Source organism: Ambystoma mexicanum, chromosome 11 (genome assembly GCF_040938575.1).
Source record: "Ambystoma mexicanum isolate Mex_15411 chromosome 11, UKY_AmexF1_1, whole genome shotgun sequence".
Classification (NCBI taxonomy): Eukaryota; Metazoa; Chordata; class Amphibia; order Caudata; family Ambystomatidae; genus Ambystoma; species Ambystoma mexicanum.
The window spans coordinates 1,004,019,939-1,004,040,033 of NC_090934.1; the positions used below are offsets into that span (position 1 = coordinate 1,004,019,939).

Genomic DNA, 20,095 nt, shown 5'->3' on the forward strand with positions numbered 1-20,095 from the left:
CAGAAACCAACTGGAGAAGGACAAGAGGAGGCAGATAAAGCTCTAGAAAAGAAGTGGTCCCCCAAGGCTGCCAAGATGGTCAGACTGGCTTGCACAAAGCTGGAGGCCCACTACACCGAGGACAAAGCCCAGGGTTGCCAGTCAATTCGTCGAAAAAAATTGGTCGACCAGACAAATGGTCGAAGCAAATTGGTTGAAAACCATTTCGTCGAAATTTTTTTTTTTCTATTTTAACCCTTTATTTATTTATTTTTTTGGGGGGGTCCCCCCCAAACCCCCTTTTTTGCCTTAAAAAACCTTTTTTTGCCTAAACGAACGCCCAAAAAAATATATATAATTTTTAAAAAAAATTCGACTAAATGGTTTTTGACGAAATTGCGTCGACCAAATGTCATTCGACCAATTTGAGGTCGACGAATTGACTGGACACCCAAAGCCCAGACCCTGATCCGGACAAAACAAAGCAATTACGCAAACGCCAATAAAGCTAACAAATACCTGGTGAACAAACTTGCCAAAACCCGCCGACGGAACCACATCGCTGCACTGAGGGTCCCGAAAGGCAGTACCGTATATGGAGACGGGGCGAAACTACAGGTGGCGGCTACCCATCTAACTAACATCCTGACCACAGCCCCCCGTCCACAGACTCTCCAGGAGCAATACATAGCAGACACCCGGCTCCCACATATCTCAGAAGCAAATAGAGCAGCCCTGGAAGCCCCGATCATATCCGAAGAGGTGGAGGAAGTAATCAAAAATCTGAAGCCCAGGGCCCACGGCCCAGACGCCTTCCCACCAAAGTTCTACAAGCTCCCTTCGCCCCATGCTGCTATACCCAATGACAGAGCGATTTAACTCCTTTTGGAATTCGGGCTCTATCACACCCTCTATGCAAGAATCCACCACAATCCTGCTTTTGAAACCCAGCAAGGATCCAAAGGAGTGCTCATCGTATAGACCGATAGCGCTGCTCAACGTGGATGCTAACACATACTCAAAGGTTCTAGCCAACAGATTGGCGCAAATCCTCCCATCTATCATAGACCAGGACCAGGCGGGATTTATTAGAGGAGGAAGCACCTCAGACAATATCCGCTGAGCGCTTAATCTCATCGAAATTGCGACCCAAGAACACCAGGGCATGGCGGTCCTGACCTTAGACGCCACCAATGCATTCGACAGGATGGACTGGAACTTCATGCGCCTCACCATGGAGGCATTTCGGATTGGCCCAATATTCCAGAAAATGGTGGTTTCAAATTTCAAAGCCCCAAGGACATCAATCCGCCTAAATCAGAAGACCTCACCTCTGATCCAGCTTTCGTGCGGGACGAGACAAGGCTGTCCTCTCTCCCCACTAATCTTTGCCATGGTCATGGAGCCATTCGCCCAACGCACACGAGCTAACGAAAACATCACTGGTCTAGAAATAAACGGCAAACAATTCAAGATCTCCCTATACGCCGATGATGTGCTGATCTCCATCACTAATTTCCAATCCTCCCTGCCCGCAACCCTAACTGAGCTAGAGGCGTTTGAAGGAGTGGCTGGATTCCAGGTGAACTACGCCAAATCAGAGACACTAAGTGTAAACCTGAGCGCCCCTCTAGTAGCCAACCTCCAGGCACTCTGCCCGCTAACATGGAGCTCCTCCTCAACAGCTTACCTGGGTATCCGCCTCACAGCAGATCTGAAACAACTATACAACGTCAACTTTCCCCCATTATTCAAGGAATTGGAAGAAAACCTCCGAAGATGGGACAATCAAGAGATCTCGCTTTTGAGTCGGGTCACAACGTGCAAAATGAACCTTCTCCCTAGGCTGCTTTACCTGTGCTCCACTCTTCCGCCCCCCTCCCCCACCAAAGCAGGCTTTGGAACAGCTACAAAGGAAGCTAGCGAAGTTTGTGTGGAAGGGACGCAGAGCCAGGATACCTATGAAGGTCATGACGGGGGCTGCAAAATGGGGTGGCTTTGGTCTCCCCAACCTGATGAACTACTTCATGGTGGCCCAGTTGGCGAGCGCAGCGGCCTGGATGAACCCGGAGACCCCCCCAAAATGGTCCCGCATGGAGCAATCCAGATGTCGGCCACAACTACATTCCCTGCTACATACTCCGGGACCACACCGGAGCCAGGGACCGCAGATGCTAGCAGCCACCAAAGCGACTCTCGAGGCATGGACATGGGCCCGTCGGAGGAGGAAGATACCCAGGGCCCCAAGCCTGCTCTCCCCGGTCATCGGGAACCCTGACTTAAAACCAGGAATGAAGGCGCTTCTGCCGATGGACCAAAGGTGGCCTCCGAACCCTCTCCCAACTCTACGAAGCCAACAACCCACTTAGCTTCGAGGAATGCAAAGCCCGTTTTCAACTAACAGAAGGAGAGAGGTTTACATACATCCAACTCCGACACTGGATCTCGCAGCCCACGGTCCGTCGGGGAGCCACCCGCGACCTCCACCCTCTCGAACTGGCAACAGAAGAAAGCACAGGCCGAGGTCAGATCACCAAACTGTAACGACTCCTCCAGGAGGACATGCTGAAAGTTAGACCACCATACATGTCCGGATGGGAAGGGGACTTGGGACACCCCATAGAAGATCAAACATGGGTGGAGATATGGTCCAGGATCAACTCGACATCCAGATGCGTCACAAACAAGGAATGAGCCCTGAAACTCCTGCACCGCTGGTACTACTCGCCAGTCCGCCGGCACCACTGTAATGCTGACATTGACCCGAGCTGCTGGAGCCGATGCGGCGAACGAGGATCCTTTTTCCACATGTGGTGGGGGTGCCCGACAGTACAGACCTTCTGGAAGGAAGTCCTGCAGATCGCGGAAGACATCACTCAGCGCAGACTCCCGATGGACCCGGAGGTCATCCTGCTTGGGCTGGCGAGCCCGGACAGTTATCCCAGAGCGGGCCGATCAGCCGAACTGCTCCCCCATCTACTGCTAGCAGCCAAAATCACGGTGGCAAGGAAGTGGAAAGGCCGGGAGGGCCCGCTGCTGGCCCTTTGGTGGATAAAGGTCTGGGAGATCCTGGTGGCGGAGAAGGTCACAGCAGCGAAGGAAGGGGCCCTCCACCGCTTCACCGACTGTTGGGACCCAGTACTGGACTACCACTCCCGCTTCCCAGCCCTAACATTTCAATCCCGCCTGGTAGCGAACTTTCTGGGCCCTCAGAGCCCTGATGGGTCCCCTACCCATCAGGACACCACGAACTAAAGGAGGGGAGGGGTGGGGCCGAGGGGAGTGGGCAAAGAGCAAGCTGCATGCATATTAAATGCGAGGAGAGTCCTGTGGACTCATGTAATACATAGATAATGCTGTAACCGAAATAAATAAAGTTGTTAAAACATTTTTTTTTAAAAAAGCACTGACAAAGGCTTATTGATCTTTTTTAGTGTTTATTTCTCGGTGCCCTATCTGAAGCATTGAAACAAAAGACCTACTTCGGGCAGCCATTTCCGGACCACACACATTTGTGGTTCATACGCACACATTGTGGGCAGGGTCCTACCTGAAAAGCACTGTGCTTAAGGTTTATTGTCTCTTTTCAGTGCCTATTCTTTGAAGCATTGAAACAAAAGTTCAACTTCGGGTTCTTTTTTCCGGACCATACGCACTTCCGGTTTCCATTTCCGAACCAGACGCACATATCGCAGTGATGGAGCAGGACTAAAATTGAAGGTAAGCGCTAACAGAAACTAAACAGCGCCCAAATCAAAAACTTTAGATAGCGGTCTAATGTTAAATTTAATTTTACTGTCCCATATTATTATTTTTTATGAGATTACACCACGTCTTGAGGGAACGTATTCGCCTTTCTGGCTAACAACTGTGGACACAGATGCGGCCGCTATACCTATAAAAAGAACTGCTTAGGTGAGAGAATTGCCATCAGATTTTAATATATAAATCAAACAAAAGGCTTTAGAATTACAGACATCAGAAACGTGGCCTGATGTTGTCATGTTTTGGTCACAGAGCGTTTCTTTTGAGGCTCGATACGAACACAAGTTCCTTTTTCCTTCCATTCCGAACAGAACATGCAGTCTTGTTAATGAAGACAAATTTAAGGTATATTTACCCCATGTGGTTAATATTATCCATGACTAACGGCAGTACATAATTTATTTAAATTATGTTTGTTTTTTCTCTGTGCCAGCAGTATTTCACTTGGCTGAAGACAACGTTAAAAGAATTTCCGAATGTAAGTGACAATAAGAATCTCTCTGAATTGAATCCTTTGGACTTTTGCCTTTACAGGTATGATGCTACGCATTTTACGCTGTTTTGCGTTTGTTATTTTTCTAAAAAGAATGGCTGAATCACGCTTTGTTTGGAGTGTGGGCCAGAAAGGGCAGCACTGACTCGTTTTTTAATTGCCTGCATACCCACTAAGTTGCCAAGGGGTCATGCTGGGCAGTTTGGCTAGTATATATTTTCTTGCTGAACTAGACCAAAATGGGGATTTATTTACCACTGTTAGACAGTTTGGCTATTGTAAACAGGTGCATCATGCACGGATTTGGCCTGAATGGAAAAGGTGGTCCTATTAGACTTTTGAACACTAGGGTAAGAGCTAGATAGTGTGGGTCGCTCCCCGTTTTGAATACATTGTTCATTTGATGAAAACATTTTGAGAGTAGAGACACAAGCTTGTTTTTAAAAGCATGTTATTTGTTTGTTTTTTAGAATTCACACATGTTCACATATCCTGAAGAAGGCACAGACAATCTGTCTGGAAGATCTTTACCAGATATTGTCGAGTCGAAACTATTGTTAACCTGGAAGCCCTTTACTAATGGAAGAACTATGCTCTGGGGCACCCATAGTCGATAATGTTTATTGAGTGGACAATTGTTAGTGATACAGTTAAAGATATTTGGAATTTATATCAAAATTATGAATCATTTTAGGACTGAATGGTACAAATGAAGTATGAATGGATGATCTTATAATGATGTTTTTTATTGAAATAATAAATAAAAAATGTTTACCTACTTTTATATTTAAATCAGAATGAAATAAAAAATGATTTAATACTTACAGCTCTAGTCTTGACCTCACCAGTTTTTCTTTGAATTTCTCCCGGCACCACCTTTGTTCTATAGTACTGTTCTACCTCAGGGTGCCAGTGACAGTTGAGGTTCCCACCCATGGGTTTTTGTTGTACCATAGCCGACAGCACCATGAATGGTAACACCGACAACACCGAAGGGCGTGCAGCAAACACCAGCGAGACGGTACCAAGGGAGCATTACAACTGCAGGCTTCACGGAAACACTGGCAACAAAATGCCATTGGCACTGTGAAAACCGCGCCGCAAACACCGGTATCGCAGAGCAGTTGTTAAGCAGGTTCAGGTGTGCAATTACAGCCCATAGGTGGCCCTAATCATCCCAGCTGCACACCATACATACTGTGAAAGTTGAAAAGGACCACACCCACACACCTTCCAACACAACCATGCTGCCACTTGCTCCAGCTGCCATAGAACTGGGGGTTATGAGCAGGAGTTGCAAGAGACAGACAGGCAGAGGAGGAGGAGGATGATGGCAATGCAGAGGAACAACGGGAAGCAGGTAGCACCCCGCAGGTAACCATCCATACCCCACATAAGGGCCACACCCTGAAGCCTGACCGACGGACAAATACATACACTGTATTGCCTGGACAGGGGGACCATCTGCAGCATAGTTGACCTAATCCAGAACGACATCCGGAGCCTAATTGGCATCCGGTCCGCAATACACCCCTTGCTGAAAGTCGTATTTATGTGATTAATTTCCTGCCCATTGGCACATACCAACACACTGTTGGGGAGCTGCACAGGATTTTCCAGCCTGGTTTCTCAAAGTGCTAGTGCAGGTCCTGGATGCCCTCCTGCATCATGTTCAATCAGTATCTGGCACTCCTTGCCCACCGCATCGCCGCTCTCTGCCCCCACTTTCAGTGCTATGCGGACGATACCCAGCTCATTTTCAGGCTACCCTCGGCCTCCTCCTCTCCTTCCCTCATCTCCGACTGTCTGTCTGCTATCCAGGAATGGTGTGCCGCCAATGACCTCTGCCTTAACGCCAGTAAGACTGAGATTCTACTCATCGGCACACCCACTCCCTCCTTTCCTGCAGCTCTCTGGCCGGCCTCCCTTGGGCCTCTTCCTGCCCCTACCTGCAAAGCTAAAAACCTCGGGGTCATCTTCGACTCCACACTCTCCTTCTCTCCTCACATTTCTGACGTCTCTAAGAAGTCACACTACCAGCTGCACCTCCTCAGAGGTATTCTTCCCTTCCTCTCCTTCCCCCAGAAGCTCACTGTCTCCCGAGCCCTGGTTCTCTCAAGGCTGGACTACTGTAACAGCCTCTATCTTAATCTGCCTGCCTCCACTCTCCGCCCTCTGCAACTTATCCAGAACAGAACTGCGAGACTTGTCCTTGGCCTCAAGCCCAGGGACCGTATCTCTCCAGGACTGAAATCTCTTCACTGGCTCCCAGTGGCTGCGAGGATTAAGTTCAAAACCCTCTGCATTGTCCACAAGGCCTTCTGGGGCCTGGGGCCACAATACCTTCAACTCTCTCTTCCTAAATATCTGCCTTCACGAGCCCTTCGCTCATCCGTCTCCAACTCCCTCATGGTCAGCCGCTTCTCGAAGCAACGAGCTGGGGGTAGATCTCTCTCCGCAGCAGGGGCCTCCCTCTGGAACAGCCTTCCTGCCTCCCTGAAACTTGAGGAGAACCATCTCCGGTTCCGGAAGCACCTCAAAACCTTCCTCTTCGCTTCTGCCTTCTCTCTCCCTCTCCCCTGCTAAACCTGCTAAACTCCCCACTGAAGTTTGCACTAAACCTGCATCTGGGCCACTCTGTGACCTCGGTCCAGGGCCCAGCCACTCTCCACTTGCACTGCCTCCCTGGCTCCCCCTGCACTGTGGGACTGTCACTGCATCCCTACAGCCCCCTTCCCAGCACTTGCTCTGCACTTACCTCGCACTTGCCACCAGCTGGCCCTTTTATTATTATTTATTATTTTATTACGCTACTTACCTTGTACTGCACTTTCCCCCCCACCTCCTCCCCCTGCACTTTCTCCTTTTCCCCTTACCTCTGCACTTGTGCGATCTGAATGACACCTGGCCTAGTAGGATCGTTTGTCTGTCTTCCCCTTGTTTCCCCCCCTCCCTGCCTCGTCGCGCCTTGAAACACTTGTGTATAGGCGCGTTACAAATACCATATCATATCATATCATATCATGTGTCTGAGCACATTGACCTTCCACAACAGGGGCCCGGGTCAATACCACCAAAGTATGTTTTCATGCCCTGGCAGACATGCCCAATGTACTTGGTGTGCTCGACTACACACACATTGAGCTGGTGGCTAGACATGCCATTGAGGAGGTATACTGGAATCAGAAACTATACCACTCAATGAACGTACAGTTTGTGTGTGAAGCAGACCTCATCATTACACACTGCTGTGCATGTTTCCTTGGATCCATCCATGACTCCACAGTGCTGTGTAACAGCACGCGGCCAGGGTACATGGCCGACACAGCGGAGAGCGAACCTGGCTTTTGGGTGAGTGGAAGTACCTACACACACTACACATAGCATGTGCACTGTGGAATGGGGGGAGGGTTATCAACTATCACCAGTGCATGTGCGTCATGCAACAGTATGTACACAGACTGCATGCATGAGCAGGAGGCCATGGTTGGCATGTGGCACATGGGTAAATGGATGGACACACCATCACAATATGGGCACAGATGGACAGGCACATGTCCTGCACCACAGGTACCAGAAGTCATCACTCCCATGTCACCTACTGAAGCATGTCCACAATGGGCACATCCCCAATGGCCTGCGTCACAACCATGTGACAGAAATCACAGAAACTTCCCAGCCAGCGGTGTGTGACACAGCATGAAGCAAGGTGATTTGCCTGTCACAAGCGCACATACACATATGCATTACACAGGAATCAGAACAAATGTAGGACTACAGAATAACGAATGGAAGAGATGGCGATAATCATTATGGTACGAAATTAATTATGGCGCTCTTTTAAAGGAATGGAGATGTGTGTGCCGGCTCAAGGGTACTGGCCAAGGTGGGGGTCGGTTGGTGGGTGGTTGTGGGGGGGGTGCCCTCCGCAATATAAATGACTAAAACAAACATAGGGTCATTTGTGCTGTTCGTTATGTCTTGTGTTAATCCCATGTGACACAGACCCATATCCACACATGGCTGCTTTGCCTCAACCACCCCAATGACTGTACCCCCCTTGTGTCCCTCCCATGCAGGTGATTCCAGATACCCCTTGCTGCCATGGTTTATGACACCTGTCAGGCACCCACAGACCCAGCAGGAGAATGCACATAACCGTGCGCACATCAGGTAAAGGTGCACCATAGAGCAGACCTTCGGACTCATGAAGGCAAGGTTTTCCTGCCTAAGTAGATCGGGGGGTGGTGGGAACTGATGTACAGTCCAGTGAAAGTGGGCAAGATTGTCCTGGCTTGTGCCATGTTACACAACATGTGCGTCAGGCGTAACATTCCCCTGCCCCCGGACATGGACATGCCTCCAGCGGAGGGGGAAGACGGCAGTGATACTGAAGCAGAGATACCATTGCTCCATCACAGGGATGACTGTGATGGGCATGAAGCCCACTATGAACTGATTAGAAATTACTTCTAGGCACAGAGCACATGGTCTAGGCCATAGACCACATGTGAAACTGCAGAGGAAATAAAGCACACTACCACGAAAACATTGATTGTCCAGTCATGAATTGCAATGCAACATCAAGGGTATTTTCAAATGTATAAGTAAAAGTAAACTGGTGGACCAACACCCTCTCCCCAACTATCCCTCCGCACAGCCCCATCTCAACTATCCCTCCCCACACCCCCTCCCCAACTTGTGGAACAGTGTCAAAACCCCAGTGCACGATTGTCCCATGCCACACGTGAGTCCTGGGTTCATTTACGTGGCTTCTTGCCACTTGGCCTGCTCTTCTGCTGCGGGGCAGAAAGGCGCATGGACCGGCGCCTCGGCTGCTCTGTAGTGAGCTTGCAGGCGTGGAGCTGTTTGAGGGAGTGCGGGACGAGTCAGTGGCACGTTGGTCCAGGGCCACCTGCAGGGACAGCGATAGGGACTCGGCCATGGCCGAAATGGCACTATTCCCCTTGCAGACCCTCCGACCAAGGAGCAGGATTGCTCAAGTAACCCGTCCCAGGGCACATGCACAGCAGCGGCCGGTGTCCTGGACACTGTCCATGATGAGCTTGGCCTTGGCATGCAGCAAAGCGGCCTCCTCCCGCATCAGACAGGACTCCTCCATGTGCTATTGCACCATGCCAGCAATTCTTACATGCCATTCTTCCATGCGTTGCAGACGGCCGTCCATGTCCCTGACACTTGGGAAGGGCGAGCGTGGAAGGCTTTGGATGATGCTGATGCTGAAGCTTGCCCGCTCGTATGTGGTGTGGTCTAAGGTGCGCCCACCGTGGACTCCCCAGCATCCTGTGCAGCATCATCTTCACTGGAGGCATGGACATATGGTGGAGCTGGTGTAGGGGGAATGGCTGTCCTCCTGCTGGCACATGTCGCAGATTGTGCCATGTCAGTGGCTGCAGATGGAGCCTGGGTGATGGTAGCTGCTGCAGTTACTCTGGCCGCAGATGGAGCCTGGGTGGTGGTAGCTGCTGCAGTTACTGGGGCCGCAGGTGGAGCCTGGGTGGTGGTAGCTGCTGCAGTTACTGTGGCTGCAGGTTGTGCATCATGAGATGCTGCAGGAGTGCCCTCTTGGGCAGGCGGTCTTGCCCCTGGCTCTGTTGCCTGCGTAGGTGTTGCTGCTGTGTTCTGGGTGGCGGTGGTGTGTGGATGTGCCCTCCTGACATGTCTGGTGCCCCTTTAGGTGCTTGGTCTGGCACCATCGCTGTCAGATGATGTGCCTGAGGGTGGAAGAAAGTCATGACGTTAGAGACCTGTGTGGCTTCCTATTACCTTGATACATGCAATATGGACATTATGGACAATATGGACCATTGCCTGGTGTAGAGGGGTCATGATGTAATACATGGCATGGTGCTCACATGCATGTGTTACAGGGTGTCAGCAGCAAGTTGTCAGATGTTGGTACATGCAACACAGCTGTGGTGGGACTACTGGCATGTTGACATAGCATTTGCTGGGGACGGTGCCATGCAGTTCAGGCTGGTATGGGGGAAGCAGGATGTAAAGGGGGCAGAAGAAGCAAGGCACATGTTGATGGGTGACATAGGGACAGGTCCAGTTTGTGCCTGTGGGGTATGCGGTAGGTCTGGCAGGGATATAGAAGGTCCATGCCGTCGCTATTGCATAGGAGGCTGGCCATGTGTGTGTGCTGGTGAGGGCTGGCATTGTTGTGGATACTGCGCCACAGGCATGCACACATGATGTACGCGGTGCCAGGGAGCCTTGTGTGTGGAGGCATGCAATGTCTCTTGGCAATACAGGGTGCCTGTGCAGTGTTCATCAGGGAATTCTGGCACGGATCCATGCCAGGGGGCCTGGGTGGATGCCAGCAAACAGTGCCCTGGGTGTGTTTTCTGGTGTGTGGGAGTGTGCCTACAGGGTGTGGGTGTGTCACAGTGTGCAGGTGACACTGTGGAATGGCTTGTTCTGTAGGTGGAAATGGGGCCAGCATGAGAGACAGGGCATGTGACTTGGTTGGGTCTGATTGGACATGGTTGGGACGGGAGGGGGTGCTGGTGCAGGATGTCATTTGAGGGATGGGGACTATGGAATTCCACAATCAGTGCTGTGGTGCTACAGTAGAGACGGCAGGGTGGGTGTTACTGTTGGGCTAGCCGGTCATTCGTGTTGGTCAATGTGTCCCAGCGAAGATGGGTGGTGGTGTTGTGGATTGGGTAGAGGGTGGCAATGCACTTGGTCATGTGTGTATGGCACCTGTTCCTCCCCGCTTGGCCTGGCATGGTTCATCAAGCCATCTTTGGTGTGTACATGGCATTGGGTGTCTGCTCAGTGCACATTGTTCCTGGCCGTGGCACGCCGGGGGAGGTGTGGGGGGACTTTTGTATGGATTAGATGTGTTGTTGTCCATTACTATGGGACGCAGTGCAGGGCTCCTGCACCAGGTATGGGGGTGCTAGTGCCATTGTACCAGCGCACTTCCCAGCCTGCTACATTCCCATTGTATGTTGCAGTGTGTTGCTTCTGGCTGCTCTGGCCTTCCGGGGGCAGCGACACCAGCAGTCATAGTGTACACAGTGGTGCAGCCACCGTTGCAGACGGTGGCACTGCTTCTGCGTACCCATGCCCATTGTTTCCTGGGTGCCTCCATGGGAAGGTGGACTTGGGTTTGGCAGTGCCAGAGGTCATGACCCACAGGGCTGCTGCTGTCCCCGTGGCAATGTGGTTTCAGGCAGTGGGAATGTGGTGCATTATGTACTAACTGCCCTCGACAGGTGTCCCAGCTCTGGCCTCTGTAGCTCCTACGCCTTCAATCCCCTCCATGTGCAGTACACTGCTTTTCTTCTCCTCCCAGGGCATAAGAACGATTGGTGAGGATGTTCTCCCTCCTGTGACCATCGCTTGTTGCAGTCGCAAACTGCGCGTGGGGTAGTTCCAACCGCTGAAACCTTTTAAGGCCACTTCCACCCGGTGGGTCTTCTTTCTTTGCTGGTTTCTGCAGCGGTGGTCAGTGGAAAAGATCTCCCCAACGTGCTCAACAATTGTCTCAGTGAGCATGTTGAGATTCACCTCTGTAAAGCGTTGCTTGCACTGGCGTCTCTCCAGTATCCTTGATGCCATTGCTGGTGATGAACTTCCACAGTCAGGAAGTGTGGATGGCTATTGGGAGCTGCGACTTTAAAGTGGATTGTGTTCCCGCCCCCCAGGGAGCAGTGGGTGAAGGTTACTGGAACCAGCAGAGTGTAAAGGGAGTGATTCCAGGGCCATGTGGTGACCCCAGAGGAGATCAACTGGCGGTGTGTGGGCCCCTTTTTCAGGGACTTGTGCCCGCCTCCCGGACACCCCACCACATACGCCTGGCTCGCTAGGGTCTGTATCCCGGAAAGGGCGGAATAGCTGACCACCTGAAGGAGGACCACAGATAACGTGCTGGAGAGCACTGTCCACCCCAAACCCCCCAAGGGACCTGTCACAGTACACTCAAGGTGAAGAGAGCGTGGAGGCAAGTGAGGCTAGAGGGGTCTGCTGCCTGGGACCATTGGACCCCACGACGAGTCACTCAAAAGGGACCCATTCACTGGCTGGTCAATCCATAGGGCGCGAGAGGCCTCTCTTGGAACTTACTTGGAAGGAGGTCAGCCGATGCAGTGGGGCCTCCCCAGACACGGAATAACACGCCCGACAGTGAGGGAAGTCACATGGACGTGAGATCTAAGCTAGCTGGCTTCGAGTACATGCAGAAGGAGAGCCAGGGAGAGCCAGCGCACTGCACCGCCATGGTGACGGGTGGAGGAATCCATGGCAACAAAAAAAGATGTTGCTGCACTGATGGAGGAGATCCGAAGCATGCAGGTCCACATCGAGGGAAGGCTTGACAAAATAACTCGGAGGATCAACAAGATGGAAAATAAACTTGAAAAAGTGGAGCACAACCAACCTCTCAGGATGCCATAGGATTCAAATGGATTTGAGAATGTCAGAAATGGGAAGGAGAGAGAGGGCGATAACACTGAAAATGGATGATATCGAGAATAGAGAGAGGCAGAACAATCTGAGGCTCTTTTGGATCCCGGATCAGGATGGGGAGATTGGCTTGAGGAGAATCCTCCATGGAGTCACTAAACTCACTTTTGAGGATGATATCATCCATGAAGCCAAAATAGAGAGGATCTAGCGGGTCCCAAATCGGTTCTTGCCCGATTCCACAATCACCCGGATAAGCGCAAGATCCTTGAAAAGGCGAGGAAGAAGGGCCCATGATGTACGGTAACTCCAGAGTAACGATTTTCCAAGACCTGGCCTTGCTAACATTTGCAAGGAGACGTTTGTGCTCACCCCTAATGAAGTGGATGAATGAGAAGCAAATCTGATATAGGTGGGGTTTCCCATTTTCCATAGCCTTCGAAGTAGATGGGACTAAATACAAACTGTCTAATGAGAATGAGATACTGAGGGCCACTAGGGAGTTAATTGGTGATCTCAGAGGTCCACAGAGGGCCAAGGAGCAGGAGGTTGGGGCGAACCAATGGCATATCAAGGTACCCTAAAGACAAAGAATACCAGGATCCCGGAAGTTCAGGAAGTTGAACATGTCCCCGGCAGCTGAGACCTGATGGGAGAAGATGTTTATTTTTTTTGTGTGGGACATCAGGTGGGTGGGGAGGGGACAGGCGGGGTGGGATTTGACTGGTGGGAAACAACTCAAAACTATCCATCGGGCATCTGGTAGACAATGTATCTGGGGAAGTGGTTAAGGGGTGTTAAACGAAGAGGGGGGGCTGTGAGAAAAAGGGGTCTGTCGTGCTGGGACCTGTGTGATAGGGTCTGGTTGGTAGTTCGGTTTCACCCTAGTTATGTTAACTGCGGCGGGCCGGGCAGCGCTCAGGGTTGGGGGAGGGGTGGGGGAAGGAGGGAAGGGACACAGGGGGAGGGGGAGGGGGAGACTGGTACTAGGGACCTCTCATGGGTTTATTTCCCAGTGACATAGTTCAAGTTGGTAGGATAAGGCTAGGCAGATGGGAAGGACGAGGGGTCCGTAGTGGGATAACATGATGGTGACCGCAAGAGAAGGCGCTCAAGGGAACTGGCTGAGGATTGGGACTCTTAACGTTAAGGGCCTGAACTCCCCTACTAAAAGGTCACTGGTTGCAAGGGAATTTTGCAGGGTAGAGCTGGATGTTATGTTTCTCCCGGAGACCAAATTTTGTAAGGGGGAGGAAAGAAGAATATCCTGTGGTTTGGCGGGCCAGGTATAGTGGGAGTTGGGTCCGGTAAGGAGGGCGGGGGTCAGTATCCTATTTAACAGAGCTTTTAAGATGGAGGTGTCCAAGGTGTGGTCAGATGTGGACGGGAGGGCCTTGCTGGTTTCAGGCACAATTAGAAAGGTGCATTTTACGTTCACCACAATTTATGCACCCAACCAGGGACAACTGAGATTCTTGAAGAATATCCTCTCGAATATAATGGTGGAGAGTTCGGGACACTTCTTCATTGGTGGTGACTTTAATATATGGGTGGACGTGAATTGGGACAGGCAGGGGATGCTAGACAGGGCAGAGGAGGTGGGGAGGCCCGGCTATGGGGAGATTCAGGAGACTCTTGAATTATATGGGCTGCGGAACATGTGGCGCTATTGTCACCCAGGAGAGAGGGGATACACCTTTTACTCACCACCCTATGGAATTTTTACTAGGATAGACTATGTGTATGTTTCAAGCGATCTGCGGGAGGAGGCGCTGAACTCAGAGATTCGCCCGACATCTTGGTCAGACAACAATATGGTGACAGTGGACCTGGGGTGGGCGGGCATGAACCCACAGGGGGCCAAATGGAGGTGCAACGGCTCTCTATGGAAGGACTCTGTGTTCCGACAGGAGATGGCTAGGGAAATCAAGGAATTCTTCATCACTAACCACACAGGGGAGGTGGACATAAGGACTGTGTGAGAAGCGGGGAAGGCAACCTGGAGGGGGGTTTTGATTAGGGAAGGGGTGCAGAAGAAAAGGGAGCAGGGGCTGATTGAGAATAGGCTGCGGGAAGAGATATAAAACCTGGACAAACAAGGGCACGCACTGGGAGAGGGGAGGGAGGAGATTATTAAGGAGATTATTAAGGAGGCTAGGGCGAAACGGGAGGAACTGCATCTCCTTGAGGAAGGGAAGATAATATGCAACCTGAAATTCCTTAAACAGAAAATCTATTAGAAAGGAGATAAGGCAGATGCACTCCTGGCAGCCAGATTAAGAAGGCAGAGAGCAGAGAGATGGGTGGCAGACATTGAGGGAGGGGTAAAAGAGACATCCACGGAGGGGATCCAGGAGGCATTTGCCTCCTTCTATGAGACCTTATACAAATCTGACCATACCCCAGGCACGGCAGGGATTGCGGAGTACTTAGCGAATACTCCTGCCCAGACTGAAGGATGATGAAGCTGCCAATTGTGCTGCAAGGTTGGTGTGATGCAACTTGGACTCACCCAATATCCAGGTCCATTGGCGTCTGTGCCTATCCAGGTATCCAGGCAGCATGCTGTTCTGCAGGACCATGGCATCATGGTGTAACCTAGGAGGCGGGCACAGCAGTGTGTGATGGTGAGGTCTGGATCACAAGTGACCTGAAGATTGAGTGAGTGGTACTGCTTCCGATTGCGGTAGACCACCAACCCCTGTTATGCCACCAACTCCACATGGGTACAGTCCAGGGGTTAGTCTAGAAAATACCCTTCCATAGCATAGACGATATATTATGTCGGCCGAAAACCAACCGCATCGCACGACTAGCATCATCAGTACAGAATTTTCAGTATAACCATAGAGCGTCCATTTTGTAACACTAGAATTCGCCATTTTGCAATTTTGCTTTTCCTCGCTTCTGTTCAAATGCTTTGCTAAAAGTGAATTCTATTTTGTTCTCCTCGTGTACAGAGCAAGGCCACATACATGTTGAGAGACTAGCCCAGACAGCGATGCACTGGTTCCCTACCTCCCTCCCTCACAAGTCCTTGGAAGTAAGCATTTAATCACTAAGCAGGTGCCAGCTAGTCTCGCTGGAACGGCAGAAACTGTAGAAATAGGCAGTTAAAGGCTTGAATTATACTCTTTTGTGGCCCCCCTTTCCTGTGCCCTGCTAGACCGAGCCGACCTCTAACTCACAAATAGAAACCAAGAGATAGTAAGGCTCTGAATGTGTCCCTCCTATGAACACAGCTTGCTTGCAGAACATGCGCACTATGTTCCTGGTAACAAAGAATGGTGTCTGCACTTTCAGAGATTGCAAATGTTGTTGAATAAATGTCTTTGAGGGTGTCACATTCGTCATAATTGTCAATCATCGAACCATTGCAAAGAAAGATACATTATGGGCGGTTTTGGATGTGTCACTACTGATAATATGATGGTCATTTTGTATGTATGTAACAGATGTAAATTGTTCACTCTCTTGCGTCCCACGAAGTCTGGGTGACACACGTTGCGGGACGTGAGACCCAGTCAGCTGACTGAGACTATTTGCTTTGCAATAAACCCTATATTTTGGGAATTGAACCTCGTGTCTAGCATATCAGTTTGTGTGTGGTGATTGTGCCTTGTTTCCATGCATGAGGGGCCCCTAGAGGCCACATCAAAATGGCACCCGAATAGGGATCCTCCCCCACTTGCTCCATCGTGTACGTGGTAATTTGAAGAAGGCTGAAAAAACGAATCGAGGACGAGACCGTCGAGCCGGGATCGAGAGGTGTTCGGGCCGCCTCTGTGAAAGTGATGAGAGACTCCTTTGCAGATCTGTACACAACCGGTCCCTGATCGACGTGTCCGGCCAGAGAGCGAGAAAGCGAGGGTCCCGAAACGAGGCAGAGTGTGCCAGATACGCAGACACAACGATTCTTGGTTGCGTCAGTATACGGACGAATTGCGTCTCTTTGAGACAACTTGGTTGATCAGGTGAGTTGTGCCCCAATTCTAATAGCCCTGATATTGGTAGAGTGTTGCTCTTGCAAGATCAAACGCCCATGTTAAGGTACGAAAAAGATTAAAACATGCCCGGGAAATTGTCTTCCTGTTTAGTGGGATTTTTCCACTGCGGTAGACAATCTTTGAAAACTGGCCAGGCAGCGCCACCTGTGGGGTCGCTAGCATATGAGATGTATGTCAAGTATGGAATAGGGGCAATAATGTTTTGTGAAATTTGGCATAGGCAAACCAGACACGACCAACGAATTGCTGCAGTAGGAGTCACCAGATGTCCTCCCTCTTGTCCCCACCAACTGAGGCCCAGGAACACAGCATCTGCATTGATGCAAGCAGACAGAAGCCAGATGGACCCTCTTCTTCTAACCAAAGGTACTGTTCTGACTTTGGGTACTTACCACATTGTCTGTAGCTTGCTCTTCTCAGTTGAGACTTGCAGTAGCTGCTTTTCTAGAGTTGATCTCAGCTAACAGCTTGTGACTCTACAATGATTTTTCTTCAGCAAACTCTCTAACTTTGTACAAGACTTTTACTATCTAAGAAGTGCCTCAGCTCCATAGAATTTGCTCCAATTGACTTTGGCTGTCCTGGCTTCGTACAGACTCCTCTATTCCATTTACTTTGATTCTTACTGTCCCTCATAGGTGATACACTGGTTTTAAACTAATATTGCTGGGAAAGGTTTTTATCTAGACTTCATTGGGAGATTTAAAGTGCTCACTTGTTCTGAGAACCTGTTTTACCTTCCTCTAACCTTTCCTTTCTGCCAACCTCAGAATCTATAAAGTGTACTAGTGATATATAAATGCAATTACTGTCCTAGTTAGTGATGTAACCTCAGGGTGTAGGAAGTGCGTGAAGCATCTCTAAAGAGTATCTACTAGCTTTGTGTTGATTCTGGAAAAGTATTTGAAGTGTATTTGATTGCTGCATATATTGCCCTTTTTAAAGAATGCTTATTTAAAAATGACAAATAAATAATTATTTTAACTACAAACCTTGAGTGTAAGTGTTACTTGGCTACTTGTATTGGCGGATGTCATTGCTACAGCTCTACAGCTCACATTTACTCCTCTTGAGATAAGTCTGGCTGCTCAGTCACACTACCAACTTGTGTAGTACAGACCTATACCAATAGGTGGGTTACCTAATACCAAGAGGACAAGGGTTGTGTAATCTTCCACAGGCTTCCTACATCCATTCGTGCCTAACAGTCATCCAATTGATATAATAAAAAACTTGTTAAGCATCCAATTCATTATCAAACAAAGCATATTTAATTTTCAACAGAAACAGCTGAACCCAACTCGTTTCAAGAATTAATTCCCTTCATCAGGGGTGTCAATATTTACAGGTTCTGAAAGTAATCATAGAGAACCAATTAGAGACAGAATTTCTTAAAGTAGTCTGATGATCAGAAAACTCTTGTAAACCTCAAAGGTGTAAAACAGGCTTGATAATTCACCTCATATCGTAAACATCTGATCCAAATGTGGAAGCTGGGGCAATCTTCCCCAAAACAATACACTGACACTTGATCGGAGCACAATCTGTGAATTATGTTATTTCTATACTCCAGTGCCAAAGCATACCATACCCCTGCGGGTATATAGTCTTACCAATGACCAGTCCTTAAGAGCAAGCAGGAGTGCCCATTTTCCTTCTCTAAATCATGTTGAAATCTGAGATCAAGAATCCCTAAAATGTAAGAATAACAAAACCTAAATAAATAGTAGGATGGAGTTGATGGTCCCATATACATGGTGCAACTTCACCTTCAGTATCCATGACGATCGGGTGACTGTCTAATGAAAGAGGGGCTTTAGTTATATCGCTCAGGAGAACAATGTCTGCATTAATAGTACAAGTAATAAAAAGAGATATCAAGGCTAGTCAGAAAGTATAACACTGTTCAGTATGGAAGGAATCCTGAGAAAGAAATCAGGACAGCAGACGGTATTGTGATGCCAAACAATACTTTATTTTCTTACTGTGTCCTTAAATGAATAGTAATTCAGACTTAAAGGCAGTTGCTTCACTATTTTAATGTTTGGGAGTAAGGCTACTCCTCTTGAGCCTTCTCCTAGTCACTCGAGCCCGGGTAGGCCCACAGTCGCTTCCTCTATCCTCTCGAGCTTCCTGAAATGAGCAACAACAGGAGGATTAATGTCTGTCCTTTTATCCCCGGTACTTGGCTTGACTTTGGACCAATCCGGGACAGGTCCTGCCATCCCCTCCCAGATTGGTTGGTAGCATGAGAGCCTTACCCTTATAAGAGGAGCTGCCGTCCAATATCCCGCCCTGGCCGCTCAAGAGTGATTGATTGAACTGCCCACTCTGTTCCTGACCCCCATGGGGCCACCACGTTCATGCCGTGCACTCCAATGCTTGGGCTCCGTGCAGGCCCCACCTCTGGCGTGCATCGAGCCGGCAGGAGCCTCCCATACTACCCTGACTGCGGAAGTCTGGTCCTGACTCCTATCTGGGCCGTCCTCCATGTCCCGGGAGGATAGCTCAGCGACAATGTGCTCACCTTGGAAACAAGACGACACAGAGCACCACAAGTTCGCACCCCGGGTCCAAGCTTAGAAACCTCTGGATATTAAGCGCGTTATAAATAACCTATCATATCATATCTTATCGGCACTGCTCGGGATAGTGTTGACCCGGGTATGGTCTGAACAGTAAGGTTGCCTCTCGTGGCATCGTCCTCCCTCTGATGTCGGTCGGGTGTTCTGAGCAAGGGACACAGGTCCCCCTTGCACGCCGCCGACCCCCATCGGAGCGGGACAGCAGTCCCAAATCTTCATACCGTGCCGAGTGCGGCATGTTAAGCTGTCCCTGCACTGCCAGCTCGGAGGACAACTCTATACCCTGTTCTAGAGCCGGCTGTATCCCTGTAACCCGTGACCTCACCATCTCCGCTTCATCCACAGCTTCGGCCTTACCCACACCCTCACTTTCCTCACTTACCTCCACCACAGCTCCAGGCAGATCGGGCTGTATTGAGCATCTGGACAGGTAGTCAGCCACCACCTGAAAACCAGCCGGTCTGTGCAAAGTAAGAAAGTGGAAGGATTGAAGGGACAAAAACCAACGTAACACTCGCTGATTGGAGTCTTTGTGCCTCGCTAGCCATTGCAGAGGGGCATGATCGGTATACAGTGTGAAACGCCTCCACAGTAGATAGTACTGCAGAGAGTCAACTGCCCACTTAATAGCCAGGCATTCTTTCTCAATTGTGAGTACACCGCTTCGTGTGGCAGAAGCTTTCAACTCACGAAACATATTGGGCGGAGGACACCATAATATTCCTGCGATAGGACCGCGCCCAACCCTTGGCAAGATGCACCCGTCTGCAGATAGAAATGTTTGAGGCTGTCGGGACATCTTAGAACGGGCTACGAGGTGATGCTTT

At 49.9% G+C, this 20,095-nt stretch overlaps 1 long non-coding RNA gene across 2 annotated transcripts; it reads left to right on the forward strand.

Annotated features, from left to right (window-relative positions):
• Positions 1-3,628: 3,628 nt before the first annotated feature.
• Positions 3,629-5,061, forward strand: LOC138504810 (uncharacterized). Of its 2 annotated transcripts, none has more exons than XR_011279989.1 (5): positions 3,629-3,699; positions 3,802-3,894; positions 3,997-4,089; positions 4,181-4,278; positions 4,708-5,061. It is a non-coding gene; the product is annotated as an uncharacterized lncRNA (long non-coding RNA). The 2 variants fall into 2 exon arrangements; XR_011279988.1 differs by having other exon boundaries at positions 4,181-4,222.
• Positions 5,062-20,095: the final 15,034 nt, after the last annotated feature.